Genomic DNA, 17,043 nt, shown 5'->3' with positions numbered 1-17,043 from the left:
GGTCACTCCGTCTATATCAATTATTCTAGATTACCAATTATTTTCTTATCTGATTTCTTTTTTATCTTCCTGGAATTGGGCTAATGTTTGTATACAGTCTTTCCAAGATCCATTTTTAAGTTAGCTTCATTTCACCTTTTCTCATCTCTGAATCATGTCTGGTTCATAGTATTTCACCTGAACCCACTTTTACTTCTACTCAGCTTTAGAGTCTGTTCTCCCTGGTCTAAATCAGACATCCACATCTCTGTAAACCTGTGATGAGGCAAGAGTATATCCAGGTGGTAGACCTGAATTGCTTCACTTACTGAGACTAAGCAGGGAAGATAAATCAAATTTTTTGTCCTGTTAGCTCTATGATTATAATCAGTGGAATGCTTGAGATATTAATTATATCCTTGATGGTATAATTTGAGTTGGATAGTATAATTTCTAGACCCAGATAATCTGAATTAACTTTTATTTTTTAAGCCAGTGGATCTCATACTTCAATGAGCATCAGAATCATCTGAAAGATTTATTAAAACACAGTTTACTGTGTCCTACCTGCCAGTGACCTGAAACAGGGGCTGTCATTCAGTATGTTTGGGTAGGACCTAAGAATCTGCATTTCTAACAAGTTCCCAAGTAACATGGATGCTGCTGATCCAGTAGATCCCACTTTGAGGACTGACTGCTTTACCAAAGATACTTTGATCTCTTTCACATCTATTATTTATGGTCATATGAATATACTTATGAACATCTTTGAACTCTATTGCCATGATGTCAAATCAACATATGCACTAAAACTCATTTAAATACTGTCCTCACTCATCCACTTATTTATTTATTATTTTTTTAAATTTTATTTTATTTTTAAACTTTACAATATTGTATTAGTTTTGCCAAATATCGAAATGAATCTGCCACAGGTATACATGTGTTCCCCATCCTGAGCCCTCCTCCCTCCTCCCTCCTCCCTCCTCCCTCCCCATACCATCCCTCTGGGTTGTCCCAGTGCACCAGCCCCAAGCATCCAGTATCGTGCATCGAACCTGGGCTGGCATCTCATTTCATACATGATATTATACATGTTTCAATGCCATTCTCCCAAATCTTCCCACCCTCTCCCTCTCCAACAGAGTCCATAAGACCGTTCTATAAATCAGTGTCTATTTTGCTGTCTCGTACACAGGGTTATTGTTACCATCTTTCAAAATTCCATATATATGCGTTAGTATACTATATTGGTGTTTTTCTTTCTGGCTTACTTCACTCTGTATAATAGGTTCCAGTTTCATCCACCTCATTAGAACTGATTCAAATGTATTCTTTTTAATTGCTGAGTAATACTCCATTGTGTATATGTACCATAGCTTGCTTATCCATTCATCTGCTGATGGACATCTAGGTTGCTTCCATGTCCTGGCTATTATAAACAGTGCTGCGATGAACATTGAGGTACACGTGTCTCTTTCCCTTCTGGTTTCCTCAGTGTGTATGCCCAGCAATGGGATTGCTGGATCATAAGGCACTTCTATTTCCAGTTTTTTAAGGAATCTCCGCACTGTTCTCCATAGTGGTCGTACTAGTTTGCATTCCCACCAACAGTGGAAGAGGGTTCCCTTTTCTCCACACCCTCTCCAACATTTATTGCTTGTAGACTTTTGGATCGCAGCCATTCTGACTGGCATGAAATGGTACCTCATTGTGGTTTTGATTTGCATTTCTCTGATAATGAGTGATGTTGAGCATCTTTTCATGTGTTTGTTAGCCATCTGTATGTCTTCTTTGGAGAAATGTCTATTTAGTTCTTTGGCCCATTTTTTGATCGGGTCATTTATTTTTCTGGAGTTGAGCTATAGGAGTTGCTTGTATATTTTTGAGATTAGTTGTTTGTCAGTTGCTTCATTTGCTATTATCTTCTCCCATTCTGAAGGCTGCCTTTTCACCTTGCTAATAGTTTCCTTTGTTGTGCAGAAGCTTTTAAGTTGAATTAGGTCCCATTTGTTTATTTTTGCTTTTATTTCCAATATTCTGGGAGGTGGTTCATAGAGGATCCTGCTGTGATGTATGTTAGAGAGTGTTTTGCCTATGTTCTCCTCTAGGAGTTTTATAGTTTCTGGTCTTATGTTTAGATCTTTAATCCATTTTGAGTTTATTTTTGTGTATGGTGTTAGAAAGTGTTCTAGTTTCATTCTTTTACGAGTGGTTGACCAGATTTCCCAGCACCACTTGTTAAAGAGATTGTCTTTCATCCATTGTATATTCTTGCCTCCTTTGTCAAAGATAAGGTGTCCATATGTGCGTGGATTTATCTCTGGGCTTTCTATTTTGTTCCATTGATCTATATTTCCGTCTTTGTGCCAGTACCATACTGTCTTGATAACTGTGGCTTTGTAGTAGAGCCTGAAGTCAGGTAGGTTGATTCCTCCAGTTCCATTCTTCTTTCTCAAGATCGCTTTGGCTATTCGAGGTTTTTTGTATTTCCATACAAATTGTGAAATTATTTGTTCTAGCTCTGTGAAGAATGTTGTTGGTAGCTTGATAGGGATTGCATTGAATCTATAGATTGCTTTGGGTAGTATACTCATTTTCACTATATTGATTCTTCCAATCCATGAACATGGTATATTTCTCCATCTATTTAGTGTCCTTTTTGATTTCTTACACCAGTGTTTTATAGTTTTCTATATATAGGTCTTTAGTTTCTTTAGGTAGATATATTCCTAAGTATTTTATTCTTTTCCTTGCAATGGTGAATGGAATTGTTTCCTTAATTTCTCTTTCTGTTTTCTCATTATTAGTGTATAGGAATGCAAGGGATTTCTGCGTGTTGATTTTATATCCTGCAACTTTACTATAGTCATTGATTAGTTCTAGTAATTTTCTGGTGGAGTCTTTAGGGTTTTCTATGTAGAGGATCATGTCATCTGCAAATAGTGAGAGTTTTACTTCTTCTTTTCCAATTTGGATTCCTTTTATTTCTTTTTCTGCTCTGATTGCTGTGGCCAAAACTTCCAAAACTATGTTGAATAGTAATGGTGAAAGTGGGCACCCTTGTCTTGTTCCTGACTTTAGAGGAAATGCTTTCAATTTTTCACCATTGAGGATAATGTTTGCTATGGGTTGTCATATATAGCTTTTATTATGTTGAGGTATGTTCCTTCTATTCCTGCTTTCTGGAGAGTTTTTATCATAAATGGATGTTGAATTTTGTCAAAGGCTTTCTCTGCATCTATTGAGATAATCATATGGTTTTTATTTTTCAACTTGTTAATGTGGTGTATTACATTGATTGATTTGCGGTATTGAAGAATCCTTGCATCCCTGGGATAAAGCCCACTTGGTCATGGTATATGATCTTTTTAATGTGTTGTTGGATTCTGTTTGCTAGAATTTTGTTAAGGATTTTTGCATCTATGTTCATCAGTGATATTGGCCTGTAGTTTTCTTTTTTGTGTGGCATCTTTGTCAGGTTTTGATATTAGGGTGATGGTGGCCTCATAGAATGAGTTTGGAAGTTTACCTTCCTCTGCAATTTTCTGGAAGAATTTGAGCAGGATAGGTGTTAGCTCTTCTCTAAATTTTTGGTAGAATTCAGCTGTGAAGCCATCTGGACCTGGGCTTTTGTTTGCTGGAAGATTTTTGATTACAGTTTCAATTTCCATGCTTGTGATGGGTCTGTTAAGATTTTCTATTTCTTCCTGGTCCAGTTTTGGAAAGTTGTACTTTTCTAAGAATTTGTCCATTTCTTCCACGTTGTCCATTTTATTGGCATATAATTGTTGATAGTAGTCTCTTATGATCCTTTGTATTTCTGTGTTGTCCATTGTGATCTCTCCATTTTCATTTCTAATTTTATTGATTTGCTTTTTCTCCCTTTGTTTCTTGATGAGTCTGGCTAGTGGTTTGTCAATTTTATTTATCCTTTCAAAGAACCAGCTTTTGGCTTTGTTGATTTTTGCTATGGTCCCTTTTGTTTCTTTTGCATTTATTTCTGCCCTGATTTTTAAGATTTCTTTCCTTCTACTAACCCTGGGGTTCTTCATTTCTTCCTTTTCTAGTTGCTTTAGGTGTAGAGTTAGGTTATTTTTTTTTTTCTTTTTCTTTTTTTTTTAATTTTATTTTATTTTTAAACTTTACATAACTGTATTAGTTTTGCCAAATATCAAAATGAATCCACCACAGGTATACATGTGTTCCCCATCCTGAACCCCCCTCCCTCCTCTAGAGTTAGGTTATTTATTTGACTTTTTTCTTGTTTCTTGAGGTATGCCTGTATTGCTATGAATTTTCCCCTTAGGACTGCTTTTACAGTGTCCCACAGGTTTTGGGTTGTTGTGTTTTCATTTTCATTCGCTTCTATGCAAATTTTGATTTCTTTTTTGATTTCTTCTGTGATTTGTTGGTTATTCAGCAGTGTGTTTTTCAGCCTCCATATGTTGGAATTTTTAATAGTTTTTCTCCTGTCATTGACATCTAATCTTACTGCATTGTGGTCAGAAAAGATGCTTGGAATGAATTTTATTTTTTTTTTAATTTACCAAGGCTAGATTTATGGTCCAGGATGTGATCTATCCTGGAGAAGGTTCCATGTGCACTAGAGAAAAAGGTGAAATTCATTGTTTTGGGATGAAATGTCCTATAGATATCAATTAGGTCTAACTGGTCTATTGTATCATTTAAAGTTTGTGTTTCCTTGTTAATTTTCTGTTTAGTTGATCTATCCATAGGTGTGAATAGGGCATTAAAGTTTCCCACTATTGTGTTATTGTTAATTTCTTTTTTTTTAATTTTATTTTATTTTTAAACTTTACATAACTGTATTAGTTTTGCCAAATATCAAAATGAATCCGCTCCTTTCATACTTGTTAGCATTTGTCTTACATATTGTGGTGCTCCCGTGTTGGGTGCATATATATTTATAATTGTTATATCTTCTTCTTGGATTGATCCTTTGATCGTTATGTAGTGACCATCTTTGTCTCTTTTCACAGCCTTTGTTTTAAAGTCTATTTTATCTGATATGAGTATTGCTACTCCTGCTTTCTTTTGGTCCCTATTTGCATGGAAAATCTTTTTCCAGCCCTTCACTTTCAGTCTGTATGTGTGCCCTGTTTTGAGGTGGGTCTCTTGTAGACAACATATGTAGGGGTCTTGTTTTTGTATCCATTCAGCCAGTCTTTGTCTTTTGGTTGGTGCATTCAACCCATTTACGTTTAAGGTAATTACTGATAAGTATGATCCCGTTGCCATTTACTTTATTGTTTTGGGTTCGAATTTATACACCATTTTTGTGTTTCCTGTCTAGAAAATATCCTTTAGTATTTGTTGGAGAGCTGGTTTGGTGGTGCAGAATTCTCTCAGATTTTGCTTGTCTGAAAAGCTTTTGATTTCTCCTTCATATTTGAATGATATCCTTGCTGGGTACAATAATCTGGGCTGTAGGTTATTTTCTTTCATCACTTTAAGTATGTCTTGCCATTCCCTCCTGGCCTGAAGAGTTTCTATTGAAAGATCAGCTGTTATCCTTATGGGAATTCCCTCGTGTGTTATTTGTTGTTTTTCCCTTGCTGCTTTTAATATTTGTTCTTTGTGTTTAATCTTTATTAATTTGATTAATATGTGTCTTGGGGTAAGGTTCTAGAATGTGTTAGGCACTGAGTTTGGTCTCTGCCACAGGAAGATTAGAGTACAAAGCCATCCTTAAACTCTCCTGCTAGAATGGACTGATAACTTGTTCCTAATGGCATGACTGCTGCTGCTGCTGCTGCTAAGTCACTTCAGTCGTGTCCGACTCTGTGCGACTCCATAGACGGCAGCCCACCAGGCTCCCCCATCCCTGGGATTCTCCAGGCAGGAACACTGGAGTGGGTTGCCATTTCCTTCTCCAGTGCATGAAAGCGAAAAGTGAAAGTCAAGTCGTTCAGTCGTGTCTGACTCCTAGCGACCCCATGGACTATAGCCTACCAGGCTCCTCCATCCATGGGATTTTCCAGGCAAGAGGACTGGAGTGGGGTGCCACTGTGCCCTTTAAAATGTTGTGACTCAAAGGGTTGTCCTTAGACCACAACATTGGCAACACTTGGAATGTGACAGAAATGCAACCTCAGACCTTTCTTCAGATCTACAAAATCAGAATCTTCATTTTATTAAGATCCTGGTTGCTGCTGCTGCTGCTAAGTCGCTTCAGTCGTGTCCGACTCTGTGTGACCCCATAGACGGCAGCCCACCAGGCTCCCCTGTCCCTGGGATTCTCTAGGCAAGAATACTGGAGTGGGTTGCCATTTCCTTCTCCAATGTGTGAAAGTGAAAAGTGAAAGTGAAGTCGCTCAGTCTTGTCCGACTCTTCGCGACCCCATGGACTGCAGCCTACCAGGCTTCTCCTTCCATGGGATTTTCCAGGCAAGAGTACTGGAGTGGGGTCCAAGATCCTAGTTGAGTCACATGCAAATCTGAACTTAAGTAATATTTCTTTACTACGGATTTCCTTAGACAAAAATCCAGGTTGTATTCAGCTGTGAGTTTCCTAAAATAACCTAGCAAAGTGTTTCACTCTGTGATGGAAGGAAAAGGCAAGAAGAAGCAGACAAAGATCAGTCATTTTGTTAAGATTTACTAGTGTAGGTAAAGCTTTAGCACAGTGCTTGACATAGGCTCATTTAACCTTTACAACAGAAAGTAACTAATGATTACTTATTGTATTGAATCAAATTGACTTTATTTGAATTTATTCCAGAAAAAGGCACATTGCAAGCATCTCATTAAAACTGCAGAGGAGGAAGAAGATATCTAAAATCTTTATACAAAAGACACTGCTTTAAAAGTTATATTTTGTCCAGTTAAGAAGCACAGTGATTATTATTGACAATGTGTGTGTGTACTCTGCTACTCCATGAACTGTAACCTACCAGGCCCCACTACTGGAGTGGGTTGCTCTTTCCTTTTCCAGGGACTGTTCCTGATCCAGGGTTCAAATCAGTGCCTCTTGTAGCTCTTGCACTGTCAGGCAGATTCTTTACAACTGCATCACCTGGGAAGCCATGGTTATTATTGACAATAGTCATCATTTATTTATAAATATGTTAACAACAGTGTTAGGTGCTTATTAGACCTTTGTTATCATGGTTAATTTTGAAAATGGTATTTTTTCTATGTCTTTAATAATAAAAAAAAAATGACAGACTGAAGATTATGCAATTTTATGTGGGAAAACTAAATAATAAAATAGCCAATACCATACTGTCTTGATGACTGTGGCTTTGTAGTAGGACCTGACATCAGGCAGGTTGATTCCTCCAGTTCCATTCTTCTTTCTCCAGATTTCTTTGTCTATTCAAGGTTTTTTGTATTTCCATACAAACTGTGAAATTATTTGTTCTAGTTCTGTGAAAAATACCGTTGGTAGCTTGATAGGGATTGCATTGAATCTGTAGATTGCTTTGGGTAGTATATTCATTATCACTATATTGATTCTTCCAATCCATGAACATGGTATATTTCTCCATCTATTTGTGTCCTTTTTGATTTCTTTCACCAGTGTTTTATAGTTTTCCATATATAGGTCTTTTGTTTCTTTAGGTAGTAATATACCTAAGTATTTTATTCTTTTCCTTGCAATAGTGAATGGAATTGTTTCCTTAATTTCTCTTTCTGTTTTCTCATTGTTAGTGTATAGGAATGCAAGGGATTTCTGCGTGTTGATTTTCTATCCTACAACTTTACTATATTCATTGATTAGCTCTAGTAATTTTCTGGTGGAGTCTTTAGGGTTTTCTATGTAGAGGATCATGTCATCTGCAAACAGTGAGAGTTTTACTTCTTCTTTTCCAATTTGGATTCCTTTTATGTCTTTTTCTGCTCTGATTGCTGTGGCCAAAACTTTCAAAACTATGTTGAATAGTAGTGGTGAGAGTGAGCATTCTTGTCTTGTTCTTGACTTTAGGGGAAATGCTTTCAATTTTTCACCATTGAGGATAATGTTTGCTATGGGTTGTCATATATAGCTTTTATTATGTTGAGGTATGTTCCTTCTATTCCTGCTTTCTGGAGAGTTTTTATCATAAATGGATGTTGAATTTTGTCAAAGGCTTTCTCTGCATCTATTGAGATAATCATATGGTTTTTATTTTTCAACTTGTTAATGTGGTGTATTACATTGATTGATTTGCAGATATTGAAGAATCCTTGTATCCCTGGGATAAAGCCCACTTGGTCATGACGTATGATCTTTCTAATAGTTGTTGGATTCTGTTTGCTAGAATTTTGTTAAGGATTTTTGCATCTATGTCCATCAGTGATCTTCACCTGTAGTTTTCTTTTTTGTGTGGCATCTTTGTCAGGTTTTGGTATTAGGGTGATGGTGGCCTCATAGAATGAGTTTGGAAGTTTACCTTCCTCTGCAATTTTCTGGAAGAGTTTGAGTAGGATAGGTGTTAGCTCTTCTCTAAATTTTTGGTAGAATTCAGCTCTGAAGCCATCTGGTCCTGGGCTTTTATTAGAAAGCCCAGAGATAAATCCACACACCTATGGACACCTTATCTTTGACAAACGAGGCAAGAATATACAATGGAGAAAAGACAATCTCTTTAACAAGTGGTACTGGGAAAACTGGTCAACCACTTGTAAAAGAATGAAACTAGAACACTTTCTAACACCATACACAAAAATAAACTCAAAATGGATTAAAGATATAAACGTAAGACCAGAAATTATAAAACACCTAGAGGAAAACAAAAGGCAAAACACTCTCCAACATAAATCACAGCAGGATTCTCTATGACCCACCTCCCAGAATATTGGAAATAAAAGCAAAAATAAACAAATTGGACCTAATTAAAAGTAAAAGCTTTTGCACAACAAAGGAAACCATAAGCAAGGTGAAAAGACAGCCTTCAGAATGGGAAAAAATAATAACAAATGAAGCAACTGACAATTAATCTCAAAAATATACAAGCAACTCCTACAGCTCAACTCCAGAAAAATAAATGACCCAATCAAAAAATGGGCCCAAGAACTAAGTAGACATTTCTCCAAAGAAGACATACAGATGGCTAACAAACACATGAAAAGATGCTCAACATCACTCATTATTAGAGAAATGCAATTCAAAACCACAGTGAGGTACCATTTCATGCCAGTCAAAATGGCTGTGATCCAAAAGTCTACAAGCAATAAATGCTGGAGAGGGTGTGGAAAAAAGGGAACCCTCTTACACTGTTGGTGGAAATGCAGACTAGTACAGTCACTATGAGAACAGTGTGGAGATTCCTTAAAAAAACTGGAAATAGAACTGCCATATGACCCAGCAATCCCACGGCTGGACATTCACACCAAGGAAACCAGAACTGAAAGAGACATGTGTTCCTCAGTGTTCACTGCAGCACTGTTTATAATAGCCAGGACATGGAAGCAACCTAGATGTCCATCAGCAGACGAATGGATAAGAAAGCTGTGGTACATATGCATGATTGAATATTCAGATCAGATCAGATCAGATCAGTCGCTCAGTCGTGTCCGACTCTTTGAGACCCCATGAATCGCAGCACGCCAGGCCTACCTGTCAATCACCAACTCCCGGAGTTCACTCAGACTCACGTCCATCGAGTCAGTGATGCTATCCAGCCATCTCATCCTCTGTCGTCTCCTTCTCCTCTTGCCCCCAATCCCTCCCACCATCAGAGTCTTTTCCAATGAGTCAGCCCTTCGCATGAGGTGGCCAAAGTGCTGGAGTTTCAGCTTCAGCATCATTCCTTCCAAAGAAATCCCAGGGCTGATCTCCTTCAGAATGGACTGGTTGGATCTCCTTGCAGTCCAAGGGACTCTCAAGAGTCTTCTCCAACACCACAGTTCAAAAGCATCAATTCTTCGGCACTCAGCCTTCTTCACAGTCCAACTCTCACATCCATACATGACCACAGGAAAAACCATAGCCTTGACTAGATGGACCTTTGTTGGCAAAGGAATGTCTCTGCTTTTCAATATGTTATCTAGGTTGGTCATAACTTTCCTTCCCAGGAGTAAGCGTCTTTTAATTTCATGGCTGCAGTCACCATCTGTAGTGATTTTGGAGCCCCCAAAAATAAAGTCAGCCGCTGTTTCCACTGTTTCCCCATCTATTTCCCATGAAGTGGTGGGACTGGATGCCATGATCTTCGTTTTCTGAATGTTGAGCTTTAAGCCAACTTTTTCACTCTCCACTTTCACTTTCATCAAGAGGCTTTTGAGTTCCTCTTCACTTTCTGCCATAAGGGTGGTGTCATCTGCATATCTGAGGTTATTGATATTTCTCCCGGCAATCTTGATTCCAGCTTGTGTTTCTTCCAGTCCAGCGTTTCTCATGATGTACTCTGCATATAAGTTAAATAAGCAGGGTGACAATATACAGCTTTGATGAACTCCTTTTCCTATTTGGAACCAGTCTGTTGTTTCATGTCCAGTTCTAACTGTTGCTTCCTGATCTGCATACAAATTTCTCAAGAGGCAGATCAGGTGTTCTGGTATTCCCATCTCTTATTAGCCTTTAAAAAGAATACATTTGAATCAGTTCTAATGAGGTGGATGGAACTGGAGCCTATTATACAGAGTGAAGTAAGCCACAAAGAAAAACACCCATACAGTATACTAATGCATATATATGGAATTTAGAAAGATGGTAATGATAGCCCTGTATGTGAGACAGCAAAAGAGACACAGATGTATAGAATAGTCTTTTGGACTCTGTGGGAGAGGGTGAGGGTGGGATGATTTGGGAGAATGGCATTAAAACATGTATATTATCATATGTGAAATTAATCGGCAGTCTAGGTTTGATGTATGATACAGGGTGCTCAGGGCTGGTGCACTGGGATGACCCAGAGGGATGGGATGGGAAGGGAGGTGGGAGGCGGGTTCAGGATGGGGAACATGTGTTCATACATGTCAATGTATGGCAAAACCAATACAATATTGTAAAGCAATTAGCCTCCAATTCAAATAAATAAATTTATATTAAAAAAATAGCCAAGATCTGAACACATCAAAGGAAACTTCGTTTTGTTGGCTGATCAATATTAAGAGTTAAAGAATCCCTGGTGGGCCATTCAACTTTTACTATTTCATGAGATATACTTTTATCCAAAACTCCAGTTGTACTTTCCAAAAAACTAATAATTTTTTTAAGAATAAGCTTCATGAGGCATATGTATCTTGAGTATCACATAGCTTAATAGTTACTAGTTCTTAATGAGGATGGGAAGATGGTATTTGCCCTCTAGAGACATATGGCAATGCTTAGAGATATTTGTGATTGTCACATCTGCAGATGGGTGTTCTACTGGCATCCAGAAGAAAGAAACCAGCAATGCTGCTTAACATTCTACTATATGCGAGACAGTCTCACCTATACTCAAAATGTTAATAGTCCTAAGGTAGGAAACTATGATCTAACTTAATGCATTACACAGGATGGATATATAGAAACAACATTTTCTGGAAAAAAAAAATTTGATACCAGAAAATAGCGTCTGAAGGAATATAACTTGAATAAATTAATACAGAGTTTAAACAACTTGATCAAAGACAGACTGGTAAGGGCTAGAGCTACAACTTGAATCTGTGTTCCACCTTAATGGCTCATGCCTTATTCATGATAGAACGCATAAATACACAGTTCTGATAGATACGGATGTTACCACTCATTACGATAGATCACTCATCTCTCTTAAATCACACTATAATGTACTTTTGTGATTAAGCATAGGAGCTCTCGAGTCAGATTATTTAAGTTTTAATCTTGACTATGTTCCTTACTCATTTCATGACTAATTATCTGGATTCTCCTTTTCCTTTTCCTCCTTTTTGTCTCAGGATCATGATCTGTTAAATGGGAATAATAATGTTCAGTCTTCAGAACACAATAAAACAATAAAACCACTGTTTCTGGCACATGAAAGTAATAAATGCTTATTCAGCATGAACTTTAATGCCATTAATATGACCAATGTATCAAATACTGTACTTATTATGCCTGGCTCCCATCTTGTCTGTGAACATTTCAACTCCAATGATGGTTATGACCAATAGGATGCAAGAATCTGAAAGTGCAAAGGATTTAAATAAACATTGAAAAGCCTTTGACTAATAGAGAGAAGCAGCTAGAAGGCAAAACTCCCATATTCTATCTTTTGGGCTGACAATTATATATATATATATATATAATGTTTATTTTGCTGCACTGGGTCTTAGTTGTAAAACACAGGATCTTTGGTCTCCGTTGAGGCATGCAGTTTCTTTAGCTGAAGCATGCGGGATCTATTTTAGTTGCTGCATGTTGGATCTAGTTCCCTGAGCATGGGGAACCTGGGGCCCCAAGCACTGGGAGCAGTCTTAGCCACAGGACCACCAGGGAAGTTCCTGAGCTGATCTGCTTAGCTCCTAAAGCCCTAGTTGCAAACAGGGTAGAACAACTTAACAACATACCTTTGGATTAAGTTTTTCTCCTCCACTGATTGTTCATCTTTTTTTTTTTTTTCTTCTATTATCATTCTTCTGAATTTCTTCTCAAGTAATAATCTATTGTACAAAAGTCTCTAACTCAGGAATACTTTATGGGGAAAGGGCAGGGCTAAGAAAGCAAGGCTCCACCTTCCCCCCCCCTCCCCACCAAATTAGAGTTCAGACCTGATGATTTAAACTTATTAAATGTTGTAAACAGATTAAATGTTGTCAGAAAAATGCTGTAACATGGCTGATGACAATGGTACTAGCCTTCATGCTTACATTATAAAGTCTGTTTTTCCTTCTTAATAGAAGAAAGCTTAGAGAACTTTTAGATGTGGATATTGTTGAAAGCCTCTGTACTATCATACAAAAATGTGAAAACACACACACATAGTTTCCCCCAGTTATTTAGGAAAAAAAAAAAAAGAGAGAGAGAGAAAGAAGAAAATACCCATTTTTAGGAACAGAAGAAGAAACTGTATAACAAAAATGTTACATATGTACAACTGATAAAACTCAAACTTCCCACACGTCAGTCATTTCTCTGTAGTTGTATGCACATGTCTGTGTATTTTCCTCCTTAAAATGGTGATTGGAGGGCATTATTTATCCATTTGCTGGGAGCTTGAGACTAACAAGTTTCTCCTTTAGGTAAACTGAAAAGCAGCATCATTAAATCGTGAAGAAACCCATATTGGTTTATGTTCACTAATTCCAGGAAGTGCCAAGGTCACTGAGAACAAATAGTCTGTTCACATTCAGTCATCATTAGGAAAAGGCCATCACTCTGTGTCTGATAGGAACACACTCAACCAACTTCAGATAAAACTGATGCCTCTCATCTTATGCTTAGGATATTTGACTGTTGAGACAGGATTGGTTTTGCACCCCAGTTACAGAATAACAACGAAATCCAGGCTTTGCCATCAATGTTAAGTTTGAAACGTGATGCAAAGTATTTTTGAGAAATGATTTATTACCAAAACATGTTTCAGAATTTATAACAAAAGTCAGATAGAGAGTTTGGTTTGATTTAGAAATGTCCGATTTATGAATACAAAAGAGAAAAATGCCAAAGGCAAGATTCATCTGGTTCTTCACTGATCATTAATAAATATTTGAAAATTGAAAATCAGCTACAGTTGGGCCTAAACCTTTTTAGAAGAATATTGACTTTTACAAAATTGAAGAAAATAACTTACAGGATAAAATCAGAACGTTAATGAGTGCCTGAATTGAAAGAAATCTGGAAGAATTATCTGGCCAGTTTGTCTCAGTTCATTTTACAGGTGAGAAAACTGAGCCTGCCACACAAGAAAGTGGCTTTCTTGAATCGACAACAGCTCAGCTCGGATTAGGACTCAGGTCCTTAGAGTCCCACTTCGGTGTCCTTTGTGTTACACCAACTATATCGGGTTAACCCAAGACACTAAGTACGCACCTTTCCAGCACCTTCTACTGCTCTTTCACCCTCGCTCCATGCTCACCCTTCAGCTTTCCATCCAAATTTTCCTTACTGTTTACACTGCCTTCCACTGCTGTATAAAATACTTCCTTAAAGCTTAATCACAAATCAGCTTACGGGAAATTGCAAGACTGAATGTTTCAGAGATGCCTCGGGGATATATTTGGTTATTGATGCTCTGAGAAGCATGAGCTGTATCCTTTTGAAATGGACTAATGATGACAAGTTTTACTGAAGTGGCATATTCTTCCCTGAGAGCATAACTGCAGGAGGTATGTGAAATATGAAAGGATTACTTCATTTTGTTTATTAATTTATTTAGTTATTTTTTTAAACAATCTGTGGCCATTGCCTCCTCTCCTCAAACTCTGACCTACAGATTCTATTAGAGAGCTTTCCTGGAAGTTTGCTCTTTCTTGAGGTTCACCTGCAGGGTAAGAAAGAATATATGTTGGCCAGAAATCAAAGACAGTGCAAACATCCTCTGCTTAAATTACTTTGAGTCCATATTTCTATTAAATTTCCAGTAAAGTATGCTCAATAAATCATAGCATTTGAAATTAATTGTTTCAATGAGGCATTTAATTTTGCACAATCCATTGCTCTGGGTGTATATTAGCTAAATATTTATGAGTTGATTATTTCCAAAGCAGTCAGATTTGTTAAGGACAGAAGATAACTATCTTCCCGTATGATTTGCTCAAGACTTTTTCACTAAGTGATTACTAAAATGTCAAAGTGGTAAGGAACATTTTGTACATTTTACACAAATAGAAGTATCATGTGTTAGATTCACAATTAGTGTTCCTGGTTGTTTCATAGAGCATGACAATTTAAAACTAACTCGGACATCCCTATACATCAAGTTCTTAGAGCTCAACAACTAAGGGAGTCCTCTTGCAAGCCAAATAATGATTGCAGGGACCCAGTCAAACAAACTAAACCCGAAGCAGTAAAACCCCACTCAAAACTCTGAACAAGCAATCAAGTATCCTTATCATAGAGTATTTTAAAAAATTAAAGAAGCAAAGGAAATAACTGTGCACAAATGTATCATTTCTCAGCCAGGTATATAATGGAAAACATAAGGCAAAGTTAAAGAGTTTCTGATACATCTTCTGGTATAAACTGCTTGTAGCTGATTCATAAGATTATAGAGGTCATAGTTTGTCTTTCTTCATTCCTTCTCTTTTCTCTCACTGTAAATTCTTCTTCGGTAGAGTGTTGTCTGTTCAACACTTATTTTTACTGAGAAATATTTAGCATTGGGAGTTGAGTTCATGCTTAGGAATAGATGGGAGCAGGTTTGTTTTAAAAGGTTGGATGGACTAAATCATGGAAAAATGATAAAGATAACTAGTGGATTATAAATTAATGGTGGCAAAATCACCACAACAATTTGGAAGGGAAAAAAAAAGTACCTTGTGCATAATTCAGACAATTGATCCATAAAGATGAATAAAATGTACTTAGAAAATAAAATTTGAAAAGCCAACACTGAATAAGTTTCAGAATAAAAGACTTGATGAGCTAGAAATATTTCCAATTTCTTTTCTCTCTTTGGCAGCGTCAGAGATATCTGATCGCCACTGACAAAATGGTTTGAAATATCTTACACATTCTTAAATTAAAAGATGAATATGCAGTTGTAAACATGATTAGAATGCCAGGATATTTTAACTTCTGACATGTGCCTAGTTCTTTTTAATAGTGAGGGTTCCCACTACCATTAATATGGAAACTTAGGGTATATTCTAACTTTCTCCTTCCTTTTCTTTTTTAAATTATTGATTGATTGACTGATTTGGCTGCATCAAGTCTCAGTTGTGGCATGCGGGATCACTTGTGGGGCACAGGCATGGACTCCAGAGCATACGGGCTCAGTTGCTGGGCAACTGAGTTCCCAGGTCAGGGATCAAACCTGCATCCCCTGCATTGCTGCTACTGCTAAGTCACTTCAGTCATGTCTGACTCTGTGTGACCCCATAGATGATAGCCCACCAGGCTCCCCCATCCCTGGGATTCTCCAGGCAATAACACTGGAGTGGGTTGCCATTTCCTTCTGCATTTCTAGTGGAATTCTTAACCACAGGACCAGCAGGGAAGTCCCATCTCCTTCCTTTTCTTAACAGCATAAAAGTGACTCTTAATTCATATCGAATTTACCCACTAAGTTATTTCCCATTTGTCTTCTCTTTATCCCACAAGTACTGCCATAGTTCAGATCTTTATTAAGAAAGTTATTAATTTCTCCTGTCAATTTTTCACCTGGCCTTTTACAATATCCTCCTAACTGATTCCTTTATCACCTAATTCACCACCATCTCTCCATCTAGGCTACTCAGAGTATCTGAGCAGCCTTTCTAGAACACCAGAATCATTTGCTCAGTACCTTTCTCTGATTCTTCAAGGATAACAAAGTGACATGTGAGAAGTTCAGCATGGCGAAAAACACCCTCTGCAACTGGTCCTAATTCTGTACCCTTAACCTGCTCACCCTTTGCTTAAGGTAACAGAGCTTGAGAAGTTCCCTAGTTCTCCCTTGTGACCATGTGTTTATACCTCTTCCTTTCTTGAATTCTTTCTCCTCATTCTTGTTTACCTAGTGGATTTATTCTTATCCTTTAGGATTTATCTCATGCATAACATTTGTCTGATATAAAGTGTTTTCTGATCCTGAACACACCATAATTCCTCTCTCTCCCTCTCTTTTGTTTGTCTCCTTTTTACCTGTCTTTATTGTCTTCATGGTTACATCCACACAGACCTCTATCTTTTATAAACTGTAAAGCCACAAGAAAGTCACTTAATTCCTCTGAAAATCTTTTTTATCCAAGTATGCTACAATACATGAATTAAGCCGGTTACCTCATTTACAGATCAGAGATCATACACTAAAACACGAAGGTATCTATGATACAGAGTGGTCGTTATTACAAAATGTTAACTTTGGTGAATGAAGGATTAGCCATTATTATTAAATTGCTCTCAGTCTTCACTAAAACTCATTTTTCCTTTAAAGCAATACAAATATTTAACAGTTCAAATTTTCTAAATTAATATATAATTTAAGAAGGACATCATGTTAATATTCTGCATAACAGAAAACAAAC

This window comes from Bubalus kerabau, chromosome 17, assembly GCF_029407905.1.
Source record: "Bubalus kerabau isolate K-KA32 ecotype Philippines breed swamp buffalo chromosome 17, PCC_UOA_SB_1v2, whole genome shotgun sequence".
Classification (NCBI taxonomy): Eukaryota; Metazoa; Chordata; class Mammalia; order Artiodactyla; family Bovidae; genus Bubalus; species Bubalus kerabau.
This window is presented reverse-complemented; position numbering follows the sequence as displayed.